This window comes from Nicotiana tabacum, chromosome 20 (assembly GCF_000715075.1).
Source record: "Nicotiana tabacum cultivar K326 chromosome 20, ASM71507v2, whole genome shotgun sequence".
Lineage (NCBI taxonomy): Eukaryota > Viridiplantae > Streptophyta > Magnoliopsida > Solanales > Solanaceae > Nicotiana > Nicotiana tabacum.
This window is the reverse complement of record NC_134099.1, coordinates 144,463,069-144,485,744: the sequence shown is the minus strand read 5'-3', so window position 1 is coordinate 144,485,744 and position 22,676 is coordinate 144,463,069. Positions and strand designations below refer to the sequence as shown.

At 35.8% G+C, this 22,676-nt stretch overlaps 1 long non-coding RNA gene across 1 annotated transcript; it reads right to left on the bottom strand.

Moving 5' to 3' along the window:
- Nucleotides 1–17,173: 17,173 nt before the first annotated feature.
- Nucleotides 17,174–18,441, bottom strand: LOC142174935 (uncharacterized). Its single transcript, XR_012704076.1, has 3 exons — nt 18,158–18,441; nt 17,375–17,427; nt 17,174–17,229 (listed from the first exon to the last, which is right to left on the bottom strand). It is a non-coding gene; the product is annotated as an uncharacterized LOC142174935 (long non-coding RNA).
- Between the last annotated feature and the right edge of the window lie 4,235 nt (nt 18,442–22,676).

The window sequence follows — 22,676 nt, the reverse complement described above, 5'->3', positions numbered from 1 at the left end:
CCACCTTTAGCTTACTTATCTTAAAGTCTCACATCATATCTTTTATCTCTTTCATGACCTCCCTTCCACATAGGTATAATCACATCCACAACTTGAAGCTCTCTTATAATACTTGCACCTTTGGTGCATACACAATCTGGTGGTAGCTCCATACTGGTATTCTTCTAACTGACTTTATCGTATAGTCGTTATAGAATGTGGCTACTGTAAGCACGTGATTTTTGCCCTATATGAGAATTACTCCCAAAAAATTCAAAAAAATAAAATAATTTTTCTTGGTGTGCAATTTTTGTGATATTTTGTGTAACTATTTGTATGTTTGTCTATGCATGTTTATTTGTTAAATTAATAAAAAATACAAAAATAGGCATCTTTTGCATTTTTAGCATTTAATGTCCAAATGAACAATTTTATGCTTAATTATTACTTAATTGTGCGTTAATTATTATTGGAAGTTAATTTGCGCTTTTATAACTTAATTTAGTTCTTAATAATAATTTAAGTACTTTTATAATTTAGTTTTAGAAAAATAAAAGAAGAAAAGAGAACAAAAATACAAAGAAAAATCGGATTGGGCCACTTCTTCAATTTCAAACCACAGGCCCAAATAATTGCCCAACTTTCCCCATGACCCGGTCCGTTTCAAACCGGGTCGATCTGGTCCGCTCCATTAACCCAACACCCCTTCTTCATTTTTGTCCAACACAAAACAAAACCAAAAAAATAAAAAATAAAAAGTGAATTATCACTATTAATAGTTTTATTTTTTGTTTTTTTTATATATAAAAAAAATCCGAAAATATTTTATTTTATTTATTATTTTTATTTTAAAAAATATATATATATAGTAATTTCGGAAATGATTTTAAAAAAAAAATAAAAAAATAAAAAATAAGTAAAAGAATGTAGAAAATTTAAAAAAAGTAAAAAGTTTTAAAAAATTTAAAAGTAAAATAAGGTTGGAATTAAAAAATAAATATAAAGGTATCTGAAAATTTAAAAAATTTAAAGTAATTGAAAGTAGCATTTTTAAAAGAAAAAGAAAAGATAGTGGTTTGTTTTTTAAAGAAAAGTTAAATAAAGTGAGATTCTCTTTTAAAAAAAATAAAAAGTGGGATTTTAAATAAGATAAAATAATTAAAGTTGGAATTTTAAAAATAAAAGTAAATAAAGGTGGGATTTCTTTTTCTAAAAAAATAAAAGCAATTTGTAAGTGGGATTTCTTTTAATTAAAAAAATAATAAAATAATAAAAAAACAAATCTGAAAATTTCGAAAATTTTGCTATAAATGGAAGAGAAAATTTAGGAAGAAGGGGTGAAAAAAAAGAGAGGAAAAACTAGATAGAGAGAAGAAAAAAAGAGGGGGTGGAGTGAGAAGTATACACCCGATATACATTCTGGATACACTGAATATACAAGGGCAGAATTCATTTTGGAGAGTTTTGAAGTTGAAAAAGAATAGTTACTGCTTCATTGCCTTGCTTAAGATCTGAAATAGTCAGAACCTTCCTGCCTTTTACTTCTTCTCTATACTTGGAGTCGTTTATAGTCTCCTGGGTTTTCTGCTATTCCTACTGTACTGGTTTGCGGTGTTGCTGAATCTGCTGTTGCTGTGTTATTACTGCTGTTGATTTCTCCTTCTTTTGTTCTTGTACTGCTGTTTCCAGGTACACATTTGTACAATCTCGGCTTGAAGCAAAAAATAAAATATTAATCAGGCTTTGTTCCTGTTGAATTCCTCCTGTTTAGATTTGTGGTTGAATATAATTTTTCTTTCTTCGTATAAAGATGTAGTTGAATGATTAATGAATAATGAGGTTGCATATGTATACTTTCTTCATCTAATAATGTTAGTTTAAATTAATCGGAGAATAATTAATCTGTTTTGATATTATGGTCAATCTCATGTTCTAGTATTATTGAATAACAGAATATAAAATGAAAGCAGTTTTTTTTGTACAAACTCGATCGCAATTTTCCATTCGCATTAGCCGTAAACTAATAACTAATAAGTTACGTTTTTCAGCATGTAAATAATTAAGAGATTTTCTTTTATTTTAGAGACGAACTTAATAGAAAATATAGTCATTGTAGGTTTATCCTTTAAAAATTAAAATGAGACGAGCCTCGCCAAATAAACGTATAGATTGCGGGGCCCTCACAAAATGTATGGTTTAATTAGAATTCGGAAGGACCGTTTAGCGAATTTCACGGTCTTCCCCAAAATAATAACGCGATAATCTCTTTAGGCGCGTGTTTAATATTTTACTTTCTTAAGCCTGGGTGTGCATTTCATGCGACCCGAATCCAAATCCCAAAACATCAAATAAAACGTCTTCCGGATTGTGGGTGCATTTCATGTGACGCAGTCCAAAGACGTGTTTTAAGCGATGTTCACATTTCTTTTAAAAACAATAATAATAAAGCGGTTAAAAGATAAAATTTGCACATAAGTTCATATTTGTATAAAATCAGATAATCAAGCCGAATATAACAGTTGAGCGACCGTGCTAGAACCACGAAACTCGGGAATGCCTAACACCTTCTCCCGGGTTAACAGAATTCCTTATCCGGATTTCTGGTACGCAGACTGTAATATGGAGTCATTCTTTTCCTCGACTCGGGATTAAAATTGGTGACTTGGGACACCCTAAATCTCCCAAGTGGCGACTCTGAAATAAATAAACCAATCCCGTCTCGATTGTCCTTTAATTGGAAAAACTCCCTTGCACCCTCGCGGGTGCGGAAAAATGAGGTGTGACAGCTCTGGCGACTCTGCTGGGGACTACTTTGATCCAGAACCACTGGTTCAGGGTTAGAAATTCGAGCTTAGATAAATTGTTATGTTTGGCTTTATCTGATTTTTACATGTTTTGAGCCTAATGTGCTAAATGTTGCCTTTACCGCTTTGATATTATCTGAACTGTATATAAACTGTGCCGAAACCTACTCTTCTTACCTCCGGGGATGTGCTTACTGGTTAAGACTCCCTATTCTATTAGTGTCATACCCTATATAAAAGAGGCTCGGAAAGTTTCTAAGCCGGCTGGCCTTTTGGTTCCCGGACAGGAGCTCCTTCCTCAACTCGAGTAGTCCGCTCGGGTACACTGTCTAGAACACCGACCCAGGTTTTGAACATAGAATAACGTGACTTCATGCCGGATCCCTAGTAGGAACGCTTATTTGCATCACGTTGCATTTGACTTAGGGGACTCAACACAGGGGTTGGGTCCGTCTAGGACTAGCAACCTGATATGAAAAGGCCATCCTGATGCATCCTATTTGTTTTCCGTGCTTTTATTTGTCTCGTGCCCGCATGCTGACCGGTGTTTGAATATTATGAATATTGTGAAATTGAAAAAAAGGAAATAGCGGTTAGAGAATTGATTGTTTATTTTTGAAAAAACCCAATACCCAAATACTGTCAAAACTCTGCCGAAATTTTGGAAAGAAAAAAAAACGTCTTATTAGTTTGTTTTATTAAAAGCAAAGGAAAAATAGAAAAAAAAATTGTTGTTCTGTTTTGTTTTTCAAAAAAAAAAAATATAGAAATATATAGTTTGTCTTGTCATAAAAATAAAAATTAAAAAGAGTCTTATTTTTTTAAAATGGGTTTTTTATGAAAATTCAAAAAATAATAATAATAATAATAATAAAAAAAAGAGTCTTTCATTATTTGTCACATTATTTGTCACAAATATATACATGTATATATATATATATATATATCCAAAAGTTTTTATTTCCAAAAAATATATATATGTCTTTATTTGTTGCAAAAATATTTGTCTTGCCAAAAAGTCTAGAAAGGTTTTTAGACCCCCAATTTTCAAAAACAAAAAAAAATCCAAAAATATTTTCCATTATTATCTTCTTTAGAAAGTCTTTTAACTATTTCTTTTTAAAAAAAATGTATAATAAGATAGAAAAAAATCCGAAAATATTTTTCTTCTTTCAAAATTGAAAAGAAAATTCAAAATTCAAAAAAAAATATTTTTTAGAAGCATTTCTTTTATTAAAGGTAAAATTCCGAAAAATATTTTCTTCTTCCTTTAGAATAAGAAAAAAAAACAAATGGAAATTAAAAAAAAATATATATCTTAGAAGTCTTTCTTTTAAAAAGAAAATCAATCAAAAATATTTCCTTTCTCCTTTTAAAGTAGTTCTTTCACAAATTCAAAAAAGGAAGTTAGTTCATCTACTTATTCTTGATTGCCCGAACTACGCAAGTTTGATTCTCACCGGATGTGAGATACGTAGGCAACCCTCATCGGGTCCAACCCCACCTTTTGCTAAAAAAGCCAATAAATAAATAAATAACAAAAAATATATGTCAAATTTTAATTTTGGTGATGTTGTTTTGTCATAAATAGCCGAATGTTCCCGAATGGGACGCCGGAAGGCTAACTTTGCATAAACAAGCCACCTTTGGGTCATTTTTTAAGACTTGGTCCAGTTGACCCCCACAGCCTAAAAATCTTCGTCCCCGAGACGTTGAAAGGCCGTGTTTGCAATATTGACTTTTCTAATTTGAAAAACGATAAAAAGAGTTATAAATAAGTCAGGTGATGCTGTTTTGTCATAAATAGCCGAATGTTCCCGAAAGGGACGCCGGAAGGCTGACCTGGCATAAACAGCCACCTTTGGGTCATTTTGAGATATGGACCCACACAGCCTTAAAAATCTTCGTCCCCGAGGTGCTGAAGGGCCGTGTTTGCAACATCAGGTTTTTATTATAATTTGAAAAAAAAACAAAGAGTCGGCGGTCAGGTGAATACCGTTTGAATTTTGTCATAATAAGCCGAGCCAGCTTCGGCCGCGTCTTAAACCGTTCTTGCCGAAATAGCCTTAGAGTATCTTTCAGTTGTCGAAATGTTGTTTTCGTAAAAGAATGGACAAGTTGGTAAAGTGTCAAAATAATCCTCCCCGGCCTCAAAATTCATGTGAAGTTTGACAGGGGCCACATTTGCAAAAATAACCGTTTGGTTGCATTTGACAAACGGGGAAAGGAAGCTGGCCGTTGTTTTTGTAAATCTTTTGATTAGAATATGCGGGTTGTTTGATTTTCAAGTTTGTAGGTCATCTTTAAACCTTCGAAACCCAATTTGTTTTATTATGAAAATTGATAAAGAAAAAATGTTTCATTGCTTTTACCTTTCATTTTGTCCGAACTACGCAAGGTCTGATTCATGCGGGGTCATGATACGTAGGCAATCTCCATAAGATTCGACCACAACAAAAAAAAATGAAAAAAAGACAGAAAAAAGAGAATGAAAAAAAAAACGAAAAAAAAATGAAAAAATGAAAAATGAAAAATAGAAAAAAAGAAAAATGAAAAAATTTGAAGAAAAAAAAGAAAAGAAAAAAAGATGTTGTCAATAATGAGGACCGACTGAGTCCATTCTAACCTGTTTTGTTTTGAATCACAAAGTTAGGGTGGTTGGTTTGTGGTAAGCCGGACAATGACACCCAGAACATCGCGAAGAATCCTATTGGGAACTTGTTGACGGGTGATGATATTGAAGTTGGCAACGGTCTGGCAATACTGATGCAAAGCAAAATGGCTAAGATGTCAGTTTCGCTAAGTGGGAGGACGCTCCGTTCCTTGGTTAACAAGAAAGAAGCAGTTGGTGGCTTATTTTGTTGTCATTTCTGTTTGTTCGGATTATTAGGATTGTAATTCGGATTTTGTTTTGTGTCAATATCTTTCCGCTTATCTTTCCGTTTTGTCATAGCGGTTTGTTTAAGTTTTGTCCAGGTTGTTTAGGATTTTATTTCGTTTGTTTTGTTATTCAAACCATTTCACCGGTAGTCTAGCACAAAATCCAGTCTTTTATTATTTCCATTCATCTTTTTGTTTAGTCTTTTTATCATTTTGTTCAGCACCGATTCTAGTGACATGACATGCGCACACAGTTTGGGCCTAATCTTTAAAGTTAATCATAAAACCCCGAAAAGGTGATCAGAACATTTAAAGGAAATAAGAACGGTTTGAGATTATTCGGAGCTCGAGTCATGTGGAACTGGGGCAAGTAAAACATAAAGAAAACCGTTAAAGGCAAGATTCGCCAAATTGACATAAGGGTCTTCATGATAATGAGAAGTGAGAGTGTCGCCCAACGGTGCTTTAGAAATGGCAAATGAAAAAGCAAACGTGTGAATATAATTGTCAAGTCCAGCATCATCGGAAGAGACTATAAATCTTTATTGTGTTGTTTGCACTTGGCATGTTTTGAAGATTGGAATGACGAAGGTATTTTGTTCTGCTACCTAAACACTTTACCCTTCGTTACCCCTTTTGAGCCTTATTTATTTTCCTTCATACCCCTCGTTCGGAATTAGTAGCAATGAATAGAAAACGCAAGCGCGGCAGGTAAACAAAAGAAAAAAAAGGAGAAAGAAAAGAAAACAACACAACAAAAAACCTCGAATAGGATATTTTGGGTTTGTCCGCCCTCGAAGAGGATATTTTGGGTTCATCCGCCCTCGAATAGGATCTTTTGGGTTCATCCGCCCTCGAATAGGATCTTTTGGGTTCATCCGCCCTCGAATAGGATATTTTGGGTTCATCCGCCCTCGAATAGGATATTTTGGGTTCATCCGCCCTCGAATAGGATATTTTGGGTTCATCCGCCCTCGAATAGGATATTTTGGGTTCATCCGCCCTCGAATAGGATATTTTGGGTTCATCCGCCCTCGAATAGGATCTTTTGGGTTCATCCGCCCTCGAATAGGATCTTTTGGGTTCATCCGCCCTCGAATAGGATCTTTTGGGTTCGTCCGCCCTCGAATAGGATATTTTGGGTTCGTCCGCCCTCGAATAGGATATTTTGGGTTCATCCGCCCTCGAATAGGATATTTTGGGTTCATCCGCCCTCGAATAGGATCTTTTGGGTTCATCCGCCCTCGAATAGGATATTTTGGGTTCATCCGCCCTCGAATAGGATATTTTGGGTTCATCCGCCCTCGAATAGGATATTTTGGGTTCATCCGCCCTCGAATAGGATCTTTTGGGTTCGTCCGCCCTCGAATAGGATCTTTTGGGTTCGTCCGCCCTCGAATAGGATATTTTGGGTTCGTCCGCCCTCGAATAGGATATTTTGGGTTCGTCCGCCCTCGAATAGGATATTTTGGGTTCGTCCGCCCTCGAATAGGATATTTTGGGTTCATCCGCCCTCGAATAGGATATTTTGGGTTCATCCGCCCTCGAATAGGATTTTATTTTCAAAGTTGTTGTTGAAACCAGGCGCCCACCTGAATAACGAGAGGAATACTTTTCTTGTCTGTCCATTGCATATTTTAGGTGCCCACCTGTATAACAAGGGGATACATTCCATGCCTTTACCAATAGGAGACGCACTTCCTAGGTCAAGTTTTACCAATAGGAGACGCACTTCCTAAGTTTTACCCATAGGAGATGCATTTCCTCCTAAAAGTTTAGTTTCACCCATAGGAGACGCATTTCCTCCTAAGTTTAGTTTTATCCATAGGAGACGCATTTCCTCCTAAGTTAGTTTTTACCCATAGGAGATGCATTTCCTCCTAAGTTAATTTTAGAGTTCTACCCATAGGAGATGCATTTCCTCCTAAGTTTGTTTTAGTTTTACCCATAGGAGAGGCATTTCATCCTAAGTTGTTGTTAAAATCAGGAGCCCGCCTGAAGAGAGGAATGACGTTTATTTTTAAAGTTGTAGTTAAAATCAGGAGCCCGCCTGAAGAGAGGAATGACGTTTATTTTTAAAGTTGTTGTTAAAATCAGGAGCCCGCCTGAAGAAAGGAATGACGTTTACTTTAAAAAGTTGTTGTTAAAATCAGGAGCCCGCCTGAAGAGAGGAATGACGTTTACTGTTAAAAGTTGTTGAAATCAGGAGCCCGCCTGAAGAGAGGAGTGGCGTTTATTTTTAAAGTTGTTTAAACCTCGCCAACCTAAAGAAAGGAATGGCATTTTATTTTCAAAGTTGTTGAAATCAGGAGCCCGCCTGAAGAGAGGAATGACGTTTATTTTAAAAGTTGTTTTTGAAACCAGGCGCCCACCTGAATAACGAGTGGAATACTTTCCTAAAGTTTATTTTACCCATAGGAGATGCATTTCCTCCTAAGTTTGTTTTAGTTTCACCCATAGGAGATGCATTTCCTCCTAAGTTTGTTTTACCCATAGGAGATGCATTCCCTCCTAAGTTTAGTTTTTCCCATAGGAGAGGCATTTCCTCCTAGGTTAGTATTGAAGTTGGGAGCCCGCCCATATAACAGAGGCATACATTTCTGTCCTTTCACATTATGTTCTAGGTCGCCCACCAGTAAAATGCGGGAATACTTTCAGTTCTAGGTCGCCCACCAGTAAAATGCGGGAATACATTCTGTTCTAGGTCGCCCACCAGTAAAATGCGGGAATAAATTATGTTCTAGGTCGCCCACCAGTAAAATGCGGGAATACTTTCTGTTCTAGGTCGCCCACCAGTAAAATGCGGGAATACATTCTGTTCTAGGTCGCCCACCAGTAAAATGCGGGAATACATTATGTTCTAGGTCGCCCACCAGTAAAATGCGGGAATACTTTCTGTTCTAGGTCGCCCACCAGTAAAATGCGGGAATACTTTCTGTTCTAGGTCGCCCACCAGTAAAATGCGGGAATACTTTCTGTTCTAGGTCGCCCACCAGTAAAATGCGGGAATACTTTCAGTTCTAGGTCGCCCACCAGTAAAATGCGGGAATACATTTCAGTTCTAGGTCGCCCACCAGTAAAATGCGGGAATACTTTCAGTTCTAGGTCGCCCACCAGTAAAATGCGGGAATACATTCATGTTCTAGGTCACCCACCAGTAAAATGCGGGAATACATTTCAGTTCTAGGTCGCCCACCAGTAAAATGCGGGAATACATTCATGTTCTAGGTCGCCCACCAGTAAAATGCGGGAATACTTTCAGCTCTAGGTCGCCCACCAGTATAATGCAGGCATACATATCATAATTTTGCATTTAAGCAACTTTTTAGTCTTGTACTACAGATTTTGGAATCAGTAACCCCACCAGAAGGCGGAAGGTTACAACAGGAATCCCCAGCAGTAAACAATAAAATCCCCAGCACCGGGAAGCAGAAGGTTGCAACAAGAGGTCCCAGCACAAATTCAGGCGCATGAGTCAAAAGGAAGAAAGGACGCGTCTTGAAAGAAGCAGCTGGTGAACATTAAATCATGCCCAACATTACAAGTCTGATGAAGAGAGCCGTACCCACCAGAGGAACCGCCGAAAAGCTTGATGAAGAAAGCCATGTCCCTAGCGGACCAAGAAAAATGATGAAAACTGGTATTCAGAAAAGCAAAGGGCCAGTATCATTCCCAAGTTCAAGGAAGAAAAGCATCGGAGGAAGCACAAGCCAACAAGAAAGCAAGGCAACAAGAACAAATTTCAGTCTAGCCTAGCTTCTTGTTTTCTTTTAAACACGGTGTAACAAGGAGATTGGTAAGCAGTGATAACATCATGCAACAGCAGTAACATCGCAGTCCCACGGTAGTCCCAGCTACCAAAACTTCCCGAACTACATTAACCTGATTCCCCTTTAGCCAGGGATATGTAGGAAACCTTTGAAGCAAAGGTTCGGTTAAATCTTTTTCAAAAAATGCTTCACACGGAGTACTCGGATGGGCAAAAATCGCTCGCTTTATCTTTGCACGAAAACCCTTCGTGTCTTCGGGCAAAGAGGGGCAGCTGTAAGCACGTGATTTTTACCCTATATGAGAATTACTCCCAAAAAATTCAAAAAAATAAAATAATTTTTCTTGGTGTGCAATTTTTGTGATATTTTGTGTAACTATTTGTATGTTTGTCTATGCATGTTTATTTGTTAAATTAATAAAAAATACAAAAATAGGCATCTTTTGCATTTTTAGCATTTAATGTCCAAATGAACAATTTTATGCTTAATTATTACTTAATTGTGCGTTAATTGTTATTGGAAGTTAATTTGCGCTTTTATAACTTAATTTAGTTCTTAATAATAATTTAAGTACTTTTATAATTTAGTTTTAGAAAAATAAAAGAAGAAAAGAGAACAAAAATACAAAAAAAAATCGGATTGGGCCACTTCTTCAATTTCAAACCACAGGCCCAAATAATTGCCCAACATTTCCCATGACCCGCTCCGTTTCAAACCGGGTTGATCCGGTCCGCTCCATTAACCCAACACCCCTTCTTCATTTTTGTCCAACACAAAACAAAACCAAAAAAATAAAAAATAAAAAGTGAATTATCACTATTAATAGTTTTATTTTTTGTTTTTTTTATATATAAAAAAATCCGAAAATATTTTATTTTATTTATTATTTTTATTTTAAAAAATATATATATATAGTAATTTCGGAAATGATTTTAAAAAAATAAAAAATAAAAAAATAAAAAAAAGTAAAAGAATGTAGAAAATTTAAAAAAAGTAAAAAGTTTTAAAAAATTTAAAAGTAAAAATAAGGTTGGAATTAAAAAATAAATATAAAGGTATTTGAAAATTTAAAAAATTTAAAGTAATTGAAAGTAGCATTTTTAAAAGAAAAAGAAAAGATAGTGGTTTGTTTTTTAAAGAAAAGTTAAATAAAGTGAGATTCTCTTTTAAAAAAAATAAAAAGTGGGATTTTAAATAAGATAAAGTAATTAAAGTTGGAATTTTAAAAATAAAAGTAAATAAAGGTGGGATTTCTTTTTCTAAAAAAATAAAAGCAATTTATAAGTGGGATTTCTTTTAATTAAAAAAATAATAAAATAATAAAAAAACAAATCTGAAAATTTCGAAAATTTTGCTATAAATAGAAGAGAAAATTTAGGAAGAAGGGGTGGAAAAAAGAGAGGAAAAACTAGATAGAGAGAAGAAAAAAAGAGGGGGCGGAGTGAGAAGTATACACCCGATATACATTCTGGATACACTGAATATACAAGGGCAGAATTCATTTTGGAGAGTTTTGAAGTTGAAAAAGAATAGTTACTGCTTCATTGCCTCGCTTAAGATCTGAAATAGTCAGAACCTTCCTGCCTTTTACTTCTTCTCTATACTTGGAGTCGTTTATAGTCTCCTGGGTTTTCTGCTATTCCTACTGTACTGGTTTGCGGTGTTGCTGAATCTGTTGTTGCTGTGTTATTACTGCTGTTGACTTCTCCTTCTTTTGTTCTTGTACTACTGTTTCCAGGTACACATTTGTGCAATCTCGGCTTGAAGCAAAAAATGAAATATTAATCAGGCTTTGTTCCTGTTGAATTCCTCCTGTTTAGATTTGTGGTTGAATATAATTTTTCTTTCTTCGTATAAAGATGTAGTTGAATGATTAATGAATAATGAGGTTGCATATGTATACTTTCTTCATCTAATAATGTTAGTTTAAATTAATCGGAGAATAATTAATCTGTTTTGATATTATGGTCAATCTCATGTTCTAGTATTATTGAATAACAGAATATAAAATGAAAGCAGTTTTTTTTGTACAAACTCGATCGCAATTTTCCATTCGCATTAGCCGTAAACTAATAACTAATAAGTTACGTTTTTCAGCATGTAAATAATTAAGAGATTTTCTTTTATTTTAGAGACGAACTTAATAGAAAATATAGTCATTGTAGGTTTATCCTTTAAAAATAAAAATGAGACGAGCCTCGCCAAATAAAATGTATAGATTGCGGGGCCCTCACAAAATGTATGGTTTAGTTAGAATTCGGAAGGACCGTTTAGCGAATTTCACGGTCTTCCCCAAAATAACAACGCGATAATCTCTTTAGGCGCGTGTTTAATATTTTACTTTCTTAAGCCTGGGTGTGCATTTCATGCGACCCGAATCCAAATCCCAAAACATCAAATAAAACGTGTTCCGGATTGTGGGTGCATTTCATGTGACGCAGTCCAAAGACGTGTTTTAAGCGATGTTCACATTTCTTTTAAAAACAATAATAATAAAGCGGTTAAAAGATAAAATTTGCACATAAGTTCATATTTGTATAAAATCAGATAATCAAGCCGAATATAACAGTTGAGCGACCGTGCTAGAACCACGGAACTCGGGAATGCCTAACACCTTCTCCCGGGTTAACAGAATTCCTTATCCGGATTTCTGGTACGTAGACTGTAATATGGAGTCATTCTTTTCCTCGATTCGGGATTAAAATTGGTGACTTGGGACACCCTAAATCTCCCAAGTGGCGACTCTGAAATAAATAAACCAATCCCGTCTCGATTGTCCTTTAATTGGAAAAACTCCCTTGCACCCTCGCGGGTGCGGAAAAAGGAGGTGTGACAGCTACTATACTATTTCTCTTGTACCTCTGATATTATGAGTGATTTTACAATGTTCTCAATCATGATGTTTGTAACTCTTTGGGTCCAATAAGCAGATTCCTAATTTACTTAGTTGATGTAACTCTTTAGTTTCCTCTTCCTTCTGGTCATCCTTTATGTAGGCTTAAGCTATCTTCTGATCTGTGGCTCATAGAATTTAGTTATTACTATAGCCCTTTATAGATGCTATGGAAAACCATGATACAATCGTGTAATGATTCAATCCTTTGCCTATGACCTGGACCTAATTCCTTCTTTTAGCTTATACCGAGTCTTCTATGGCTAATCATTAATCGAATAGTTCTTTTCGTTCCATTTTAGCTTTCTTCAAATGTAAGCAATTGCTTTTCTTGGTCTTTTTGCCCCCTTTTGCCTACATACCAGCTTATTTGAGTTTTTATGCATGCCGGAGTTTTTGTGCAACTCATATGGTCTTGAATATTACTTTTGGTTTTTACTCTCCATTCATTAGCCATGGTAGGTGAAACTTTCTTTTGGAGTGCATATAATTGTGTGATTAGACTGTTGTTACGCAACTTTTTCCTCTTTAGGTCACTGTGCTTTGGTTGAAGCTTCCTTCCTTACTTTCTCAGCTAGTCTTTCATTGTAGTACTTAGGGAGAACCTTTAACTCTCGTAAAGCTGTGAGCTTGTTACGTACCTTTTGATGTCCTTCCTTGCCTATGATTATCCGTAGTTACTTACTTTTACCCCCTTGTGCTTGTAGGGTTGCTTATGAACTTGATATTTTGATTGACTTCCCAGTGACACTTTCTTTTATCTCCGTAACACTCATATGGTACCTTTAACTACCCCAACTCTTATCTAAATATTTCTCAATGATCACGATTTCATAACATCGAAGCTGAATTCACTATATTGGGTTTTACTATTTATATCTTACATGATCTGCTGAATCGTCTTTAATCTCCTGTTTAGCCATAACTAGGCTCTTCCCGAACCAATTACTAACTACTCGTTGGCCCATTCTCATATTAATAATCTTTCTTTGGTTATTTCCTTTGTCTTAACTTACGTCTCGCACTGACTCCTTATCTATCACTAACATCTCGGGAAGGGACCCTTACTTCCTTTCCTTGATGTTGTGTTTGCATAATGTTCTGGAATCGTAGCATATCTGTAGGCTTTGAATAAGTGCAATATCATTTTTATCGCATTCTTCCTTTACCATTCCATAATTACTAGAATCACTTAATTCTTATTTAATGCCACATCACACCATATTCCCCCCTTTAGGGGAGTACTGAGAGTTGGAGCTACGACGACCTATCTATAGATGTTTTACCTCTTCATCTTCGGCGTCCTTTCATACCATTGATGACCCTTACTCGCCTTGCGGTAATCCTTCTATACCAAGGATAACAAAATTCCTTACTTGTGATGGTGACACTTAGTGTAACTGGAACATATAGTCCCTTGCGCTTAACTTTGCTTACATTGCTTGCTTTAGGGAAGTGTCTTCTTGAATGACCATTCTCTGAATTTCTCATGAATCTTCTTCTGTTGTCCATTCTATTATTGACGGAACGCAATCTCTAAAATTCCTATGATGTCGACCATTATCAAATTACTCAGTTCCCAATTCATGTTTAGCTTACCTTGTTCACCAGCCCATGCTGATTTCTATTACTTTAGGGTCTAACTTTTCCTTCTGTTAATCACATTAGAGTCGCGAACTTATTTCTCAAAATAAGGATGTGACTGTATGACCTATACTCTTGTGTTGTCTCAAGGCCTGGCTCCTATCATCTCTTTCTTCATTTGACTATAGATTTTGTAACACTCAACCGTTGTCATCCATGTATCATGTCTCACTCATAATTCTTCCTTATCTCTCTTCCAATTACTCTGCTAATATTCCTGCCTATCTCTTTCTTGTGAAAATGTCAACAAGATATTCTTTCGCTTTTAGCTCTCATTGCTTCATTCATCAACTCTTCGGGTTGCTCAACGTCCTCTCTCTACTAGGGACGAGAGTCATACTAAGGTAATATATATCCCTTCCAGTATTTCAGTGCCTGTCTTCAGATTTTGTTTTGATCATTTTAGGATTCACATCTAATTGTAATATTCTTCAAAAATGTCAACTGACGCAAACAATCCATTCATCATTTTGGGTTACTCTAACCCCAGTCGGATCGTGATATTATGTCCTTATCTTAAACCATATTTGTTAGACCGAGACGAGTGTGACCAATTATACATACCTCTGTTACTGTTGAAGGTAACTCAAAATGCTTCTATCTCTCTTCCTGAATGATAAATAAGGATAATCTTTATTAACTGGGTACCTCGTACCTTCTTCACCTTGCTTCTTTTACTCGTTGAAACTTGTATTTACCTTCTGAATCTCTCATTGCCTTTCACCATAAAGGTGGATAGATATTCTTTCCTTAAGGCTCCTTTTCTAGAAGCTCACCGGGTTCTTCTGACTCAACTCTTTCACAACCGCATTCAATCCCTTGCCAACCATCTTTTTACATGTAGGCATCGCCGTATTATGAATAAGATCGAGTTTAGGAAATTGAGTTCTTATAACTAAGCTCTACCACACAATCTAGAGTAAGAAGAAAGAGTGACAGTCCTAAATATCATGTAGCCTCCTGCTTATAAGTGTGGTGCACAACACACCCATAAACAAGACTCTACTAGACACGGCTTGTAGACTCCCTAGGACAGAACTGCTTTGATACCACTATTGTCACGACCCAAACCGATGGGCCGCGATGGGTACCCGGTACCTTACTCAACCGAGTACCAACATAACGTATCTTTTCATGTCATACTATCATAGATAACTGAGTCGGAAGGCTGCCGTGAGATAAGTAGAATACAACATGTGATACCAACTTATACATAAAACATACGACCTTATAAGAGCAAAATAACCACTTGTATACTAAACATAGACCGATAAGGCCATACAATCTTTTACATACATGACATCTATCTACAAGCCTCTAAGAATACATAATGTTCATAAAGGTCGGGACAAAGTCTCGCCATACCAAACAATACACATTTAAATCATACTAACCAAACAAGCAACTCCGAAACAAATAGAGCGCACCAACATCTTCCGCTGAGCTGATAGCCTACTTAAAGGGCTCTTGACCTGTCTATCAGGACCTGCAGGCATGAAACGCAGCGTCTCCAGGTAAAAGGGACGTTAGTACGAATAATGTACCGAGTATGTAAGGCACATAAATAAGTATATAACAGACATGGAAGGAAATATAGAGTAAATGACTCAACCTGTAAGTCGAGATAACTTTATAAATCATGAAATAATTGTAGTGTCATGCATATGCGTATGAATGTCATATCATGCATAGGTATATGTTTCATAACATCATCAGGCCTCTGAGGGCATCTCATAATATCATCTCGGCCAATGTGGGTAAAATTATCAACGTATACCAGCTGATCAAGTGGTGGTGCGTATATAACACTGTAACCTTTTACCATATCACATATACATATATATACATATATATGCATATATAACACCATCTGGTCGTGGATCAATGTAAATGAATGGAATGCATGAGAAGTACGTCAATAAAATCTTTCGGAGTGTCATAAGACCATTATGCCTCTGATTAATATCATAAAATCAATTTACGTATTTTCTGAGACCCATGAAAAGATGATAGAATAATATGATACATGGGGAATCAAGAACATAAGAATCTCTAGTATTTTTATGAATAGAGTCATTTATGAAAATTGTGCATTTGCTCGTTTCGTTCGTGTCATATAGATCATGCCAAAAGAAAGAAGAGATAGCCTTAACATACCTTGGAGTAGGGAAAAATTCATACGATATTCTTGGAAAAGGTTACACCGTACTCCTTTAGAACCGTAAATTTTTTACGTTGCTAAAGTTCCAATAATTCTCGTTGGATCTTTGGTTGCAAGAAGTCACGTTGAATAACTTATAAAAATTGCTAAGATTGTAGTGAATGAAATTTGTTGGAAACTTATTCACTTCTGATTGTAGCATTCTTTTTGGTATTAAAATTATTGGAAACGTTACTAACTTGCCAAAGCTTCACATTTGATTTTGTGATGTGTCTTGCACTTAACACATTACTTTGCCACCTTTTCAAAGTAAATTAAGAGTCATCAAATATAAGATGTATTGCTGCCACGTCAAAATCCAAGACTTATCCAAATATCTTAGATACTTACCAATTTTTTTATTAACTTGTCAATTTTTCACTAATAAATAATTAATCAATTATCCACATAATTAAGAATTGTCTCAAGTTACTTAAAATTCTACTTAATTTTAATACACTTTATATATCCTACTATCATGGTCATATGATACCCTGTATGGTACTAGTCCGTAAATATCGAGTATTAACGCTCGGCTCGTATTTTATCCCCATATGCCAAACTTGGACGAAAATTCATTTCCTTTGACTTGCTTCCCCTTTCACTTCCATGAATTTACTCATCACTTGTGAAATAGCATAATCCTTATAATCTCCGAATAATCTTTTCCTTGGACTGATGTCAATTATCTTACGGCAAATTCAACGTACAATACTACAGGGTACAACATCGTCGTAATTTAATACTGCGAAGCGTAATATCATCGTAATGTAATACTGCAAGGCGTGACATCATCGTAATGTAATACTGCAGGACGTAACATCATCGTAATATAATACTGCGGGACGTAACATCATCATAATATAATACTGTGGGACGTAACATCGACGTAATATTGCGAGGCGTAACACTTCATTTACCTACAAAAGATGCGAGGCTAAATTTGACAGCTCAGACAAAATGTACAATTAAAATATAATTTGAAGCTTGCTGAAGTTTACCAACCCAAAATTCAAAGTTGAACAAATCGTGAGATGAGCATAAGTGATATCTTAAACCCTAAAACCAGAAAAACAAAGATACAAAAATATTATACTGCTTATTTAATCAATCTAAATCAAATTTCTCGCCCAAACATTTCAGGGTGGATACAATATAGTTTAGTTTTGTTAAAGAAACAAAGAAAGATTATTGCAGTCTTTACCTTAAAGCTGGCACATTTTACCAAGCAAGAAGGACATGTGAAGTCCTCAGTCACTGCAAAATTTAGAGAAAATAGCAACTAAGTAGCTTGAACTGCACAAGTTATGGTATAGAAGGAATTTAAATATGGAAAAGAATACCGCTCATATAGAAAAACGTAATACAAATTTCATTAATTTCACCATTCTAAAAGCCATTAACACCATAGGATGCTGACAATTCAAACAGATTGATTTGACATAGGAAAGACTAAAGTTCGACTAGTAAGTTGGAGACCTTTAGCTGCTTGCTCCTAAAATTAATTTCATATGTTGTGCACTATTTTGCTTTATTATGCCCCGACTCTAACTTTGTAACTAAGAGATTGAACTCAAAATTTGACGTAAGCCTGCATTTTACATGATCCAACAACATAAAGCATTCATGTCAGTAAAGAAAGGGAGGGTACATCAAAGTAAAGTGAGACGTCCAAGTAACAAAATACCAGTGAGTTCAGGATGCAGTTAAGGCAAGAACATTTTATTTTGAAGAGAACAACAAAATGGAGCTGATCTTTTAACTGGAAATGAAGCCTGCTTTAATCATTTTAAATCCATGAAAATAACAAAAATCATTTATAAAACAAAACTAACCAACATAGAGTCTGAGCTGAGTTCAAAAGCGCAAGAAACTAACCACCCAGAGCAAACCAAATATATCAGTGGCAATATCACGATAAATAAAATGAAACCATCTAAATATGAAGTCAAACAAGCCGTAATTTTACCAAAAAATGAAGATTTACCTTCTGTTCTTTGCAACTTGTTGTTATAATACCTATAGTTGAAGACAACATTTCCTGTCCTCAACCTAGAAAGCGGGATAAGTAAATGGATTAGCTGCATGTCTACCTCATAATGCACATGAAATTTTTTGAATATCTTTAGCTTAGTAGAGAGCTAAGTCCCCACTTCTACAATTCTCTTTAAAGAAAAGAAAAGAACTATTTTTTTTTCTTTTATATGTTGTTTGCTAAAGAGAAAAGAAAACTTTGAAAAGGGACATGTGGCAGAAAAGACAAAAGTCAGCAATCTTTCAAAACCACAGAGAGCATGGCTCGATATTTAGCAATTTTATGATATTGAGTTGCGTCACTACATTCACATTGGGAAACAAGAAGGATCAACAAGATTGATCAATTTGGTTGAATATGTTGAGTCAATTACAAACGAGTGAAGGTGGCAAAAATGGGTAAGAATGATAAGATCTACCAAACATGCACAAAACTTGTTGGGAATATAAGAGGAAAAGTTAATCCTGCTCTAACAAGGTAGATATACACCAGTACAATTGCGGGGAGAGTTAACACAATGTTAGAAATATCGATGTCAACGACCGTAGTACTGATAATTTCTTGTACAGCTAGGTGAAAGGAGCATTGCATAACAAAAATACAAGAAAGGCAATACACACGACAAAAAAGAAATGCAATGCATAAACCAGACCAGAAATGGGTAACTTCACCGTATTATTCGAGGCAATAAAGTCGTAGGAATGTCATCATAGGAGAATGAATCATAAGCTGATTTTTCTCCGGCACCGGCTTCCTCTGCAGAAATTTTGACTTGCAGCTGTTGTATTGTTGCCTTTCATAATCCAACCATTATGCAAGAAAATCAATTATACAAGCAATGAAATAAAAAATCTTTTACTATAATTGTCAAGGACATAAGCATTGTTTACAAAATGGCCTGCACCACAGAATTACGGGGATACTGCAAGGAAATATGTTTTCGTCCAAACAGCTTGTCTGCAGATGAAGACACAATATGCATTAGAGAAGATGGTTCCTCTTGGTTTTATTTTTGGGATGGAGGGGAGGGGAGGGGAGGGAGGGGGAAGGGGGTTATTGTTTCTTTTTCCTCAAGGTAGAAATGAAGGATCTCTTGGCAAGAAACAATAACAAATTCAGTGTAATCTCACTAGTGGGGTCTGGGGACAGTAGTGCGTATGCAAACCTTACACCTATCTTAAGAAGATAGACATGTTGTTTCTGATAGACCTCAGCTCAAGTAAAGATGAAAAAAAAAACGGTAACAATAAGTAGTAACAACATCAATATAATAAGAAATCGAAGCGAAAGATACTGCAGGTAGTAATAGAAATCTCTTTTTTTTTATAAGTAAACAAAAGTGATACTCCTTCTGGTCCATTATAAGTGACCTTTTGACCTTTGGAACACTCATTAAGAAAATATTAACTCCTAAAAAAAGTGTGATTTTCGAGCTTCAAACCCAAGCTCGAAGCTCTAATACCATGCTAAAGTTTGGTGATTAATCACCAGTAGAAACCCTAGCTACGAGGGAGAATAGAAAGCAAAAAAAAAAAAAAAAAAGAAGAAGAAGGAGTTATCTGAGAAAGAGAATGAATGAAATAGTGAAAATTATATTCACTAGCTACGAGGGGGAAGAGAAGAAAAAAAGAAGAAGAAGGAGTTATCCGAGAAAGAGAATGAATAAAACAATGAAAATTATATTCATCACTTACTGTACATCTCTTACACTTACACATATATATACACACGTGTGACTAACCACTATTGCAACAAACTAACCAACTGAGTACTTCATTAACCTCACTAACTTCCTAACTAATCAATCATACATAAATAGGCTAAACTACTCCTCCTCGACATGTTTAGATTTTACGCACCTCTTGGTTGAACATGTACGCAGCAAAACCAGTAAATCAATTAAGTAGTCACCTAGTCATTTGGTTGGTTTGCATAAATAAATATAATAAGTTTAGTATAAAATATAGCATAAGTAAGATAATGTGTAATAATTATTTGAATTAGAAAAACTAGTTTTGCATAACTGACGCAACGTTTAGTTATGCAACGTTTAATTTATGGTATTATACTCCGCACATAACTAACATAGCATTGTATTAGACTCCATATTACAAACACATACATAAGTTATGTTTGTTTAAGATATAATGTAAAATAATAATATATGTGTCAATGATAAATAAATAGGTTTATCACCAAAATAAAAATCCTTTAAGTAGGTATATTTTTTTTGGATATTATTTTTATCATTATTGTTTATTGCATGAGAGTCCTTATAATATTTTACCCTACACACAACCATTGTAATGTAATCCTCAGTTCATGAACCAACCTATTTAATTTGTGCCTTGCTACCAACTTTTATAACACATAGATCCTCTATCGTACTCAAAATTCAGCATCCTTCAAAGAATTGAGTGCAAAGTGATTCCCAACTCTGGATGAGAAAGGGATTGCAGTTTTTGTTTTAACCCGAAGGAATTGATGGACTTTACACCTTTCAATTTTAATTACGTCCGGAACTCATTTTTTTTTTCTCATCTGTCATTTTATTTAGTCGTGAAATCATGTATCACGACCCCAAACCGGACCCGGTCGTGATGACGCCTCTCGTGAAGACAAGGCCAGCCGACACAATCCCCAAATCCATTTCAATAATTTTAATAGATCAATCTAGGCCTTTTTAATTAATCAAATATTGCATAATGTAAATTTAAATGGGCAGTGTGGAAATAGATACAACCCCAACATCGGAGTGTCACAAGTCACGAGCATCTACTAAGGTCTAAAATACAACGGAAATTCTGGAAATACTAAATACAGTCTAATGACATCAAGAGGGAGTAAAGCAATGTTGCGGATGCCGGGCAGCTACCTCGCTAAACTCCAATGACTCTGCCTCTGCTCAATCAATACTCGATACCGGGTGCAGAAATATCTGAATCTGCACACAAGGTGCAGAGAGTAAAGTGAATACTCCAACTCAGTGAGTAATAATCATAAATAAAGACTAAGCGATAAGAAATCACGAAAAGTGCATCAACATGCTGTGTAGAAGCAGTACAAAACCAGTAAGAAAGCATTGAAGCTGTGAAATCTCTTTAAGAATCTTAGCTCAGTTTAAAACTTCTTTAGAAATATCTCTTTAACAGTTAAGCAATTAAATGCAAAGCAACTAGAACAGATAAGCACAAAAAATCCGCCCCTCGGGCGCAAACACCAACAGAAAACAGCCCCTCGGGCAACAACATGGAACAACACCAGCCCCTCGGGCTATATCTCACATCACAATGGGTACCCCTGCTCACTGGGGGTGTGCAGACTCCTGGAGGGGCCCTTTACGGCCCAAGCGCAATATCAAGCCATCTTGTGGCATCATCACTAGGCCCTCAGCCTCATATCAACAAGCCACCTTGTGGCGTACATATCTCAAGCCCTCGGCCTCATAATCAATATCAAATGTTTCCTCACAACATAGGCCCTCGGCCTTACTCAGTCAAAATCTCCACAAGCCACTTGGGTAATAGTAAAAAACATAATTCTCAGCCCAAAATATCATTTAAAAGATTATTTAAGTGTTAAAACAGAGTAAACATGGCTGAGTACGAAAACATTGAAATATAACATGACTGACTTAAAGTATAAAGTCAAGACAGTGAAGAAATATCAATAAAAGTCCCCTAAGGGTTCAAATAGTTGGCACGAAGCCCAAATATGACATTCAACTCAAATAATGATGATATCAAATAGATTTCAGTCAAATACGCAGTAAAATAGTCATTCGGGACAGACTAAGTCACAATCCCCAACAGTGCACGACCCCACACTCGTCATCTAGCATGTGCGTCACATCAATATAGCACAACGATGTGCAAATCTGGGGTTTCATACCCTCAGGACAATATTTACAATCATTACTCACCTCGATCCGGTCCAAACTCTAGCCCGCGATGCCTTTCCCGCACGAATCGACCTCCGGATGCTCCTAATCTAGCCACAAGCAGTACATTATCATTAAAATATGCTAAGGGAACGAAACCCACTCGAAAATATCCAATTTACATCAAAAATCCCGAAATTGCTCAAACCCGGCCCCCGGGGCCCACATCTCGGAATCCGATAAAAGTCACATCAGTAGAATCCTCATCCTCTCACAAGTCTATACATACCAAGAACATCAAAATCGGACCTCAATTGCCCCTTCAAATTCCCAATGTACACTCTCCAAAGTCAAGCCCTAATTTCCCAATTTTAGGCTTTAATTCCCACACATTTCATGATTAAACAAGTAAGAATCAACATAGGATCGAGTATTGAGTTCAAAAATCTTACCTCCAGGTGTTATATCTTGAATCCCTCTTCAAATCCTCTCAAAAAGCTCCAAAATCGCCTAAAAATAGTGAAAGTTAGCCCCAAAATTGTGGACAATGGCTATTTAAACATTCTACCCAGGCATCAAAAACCTTTTTCG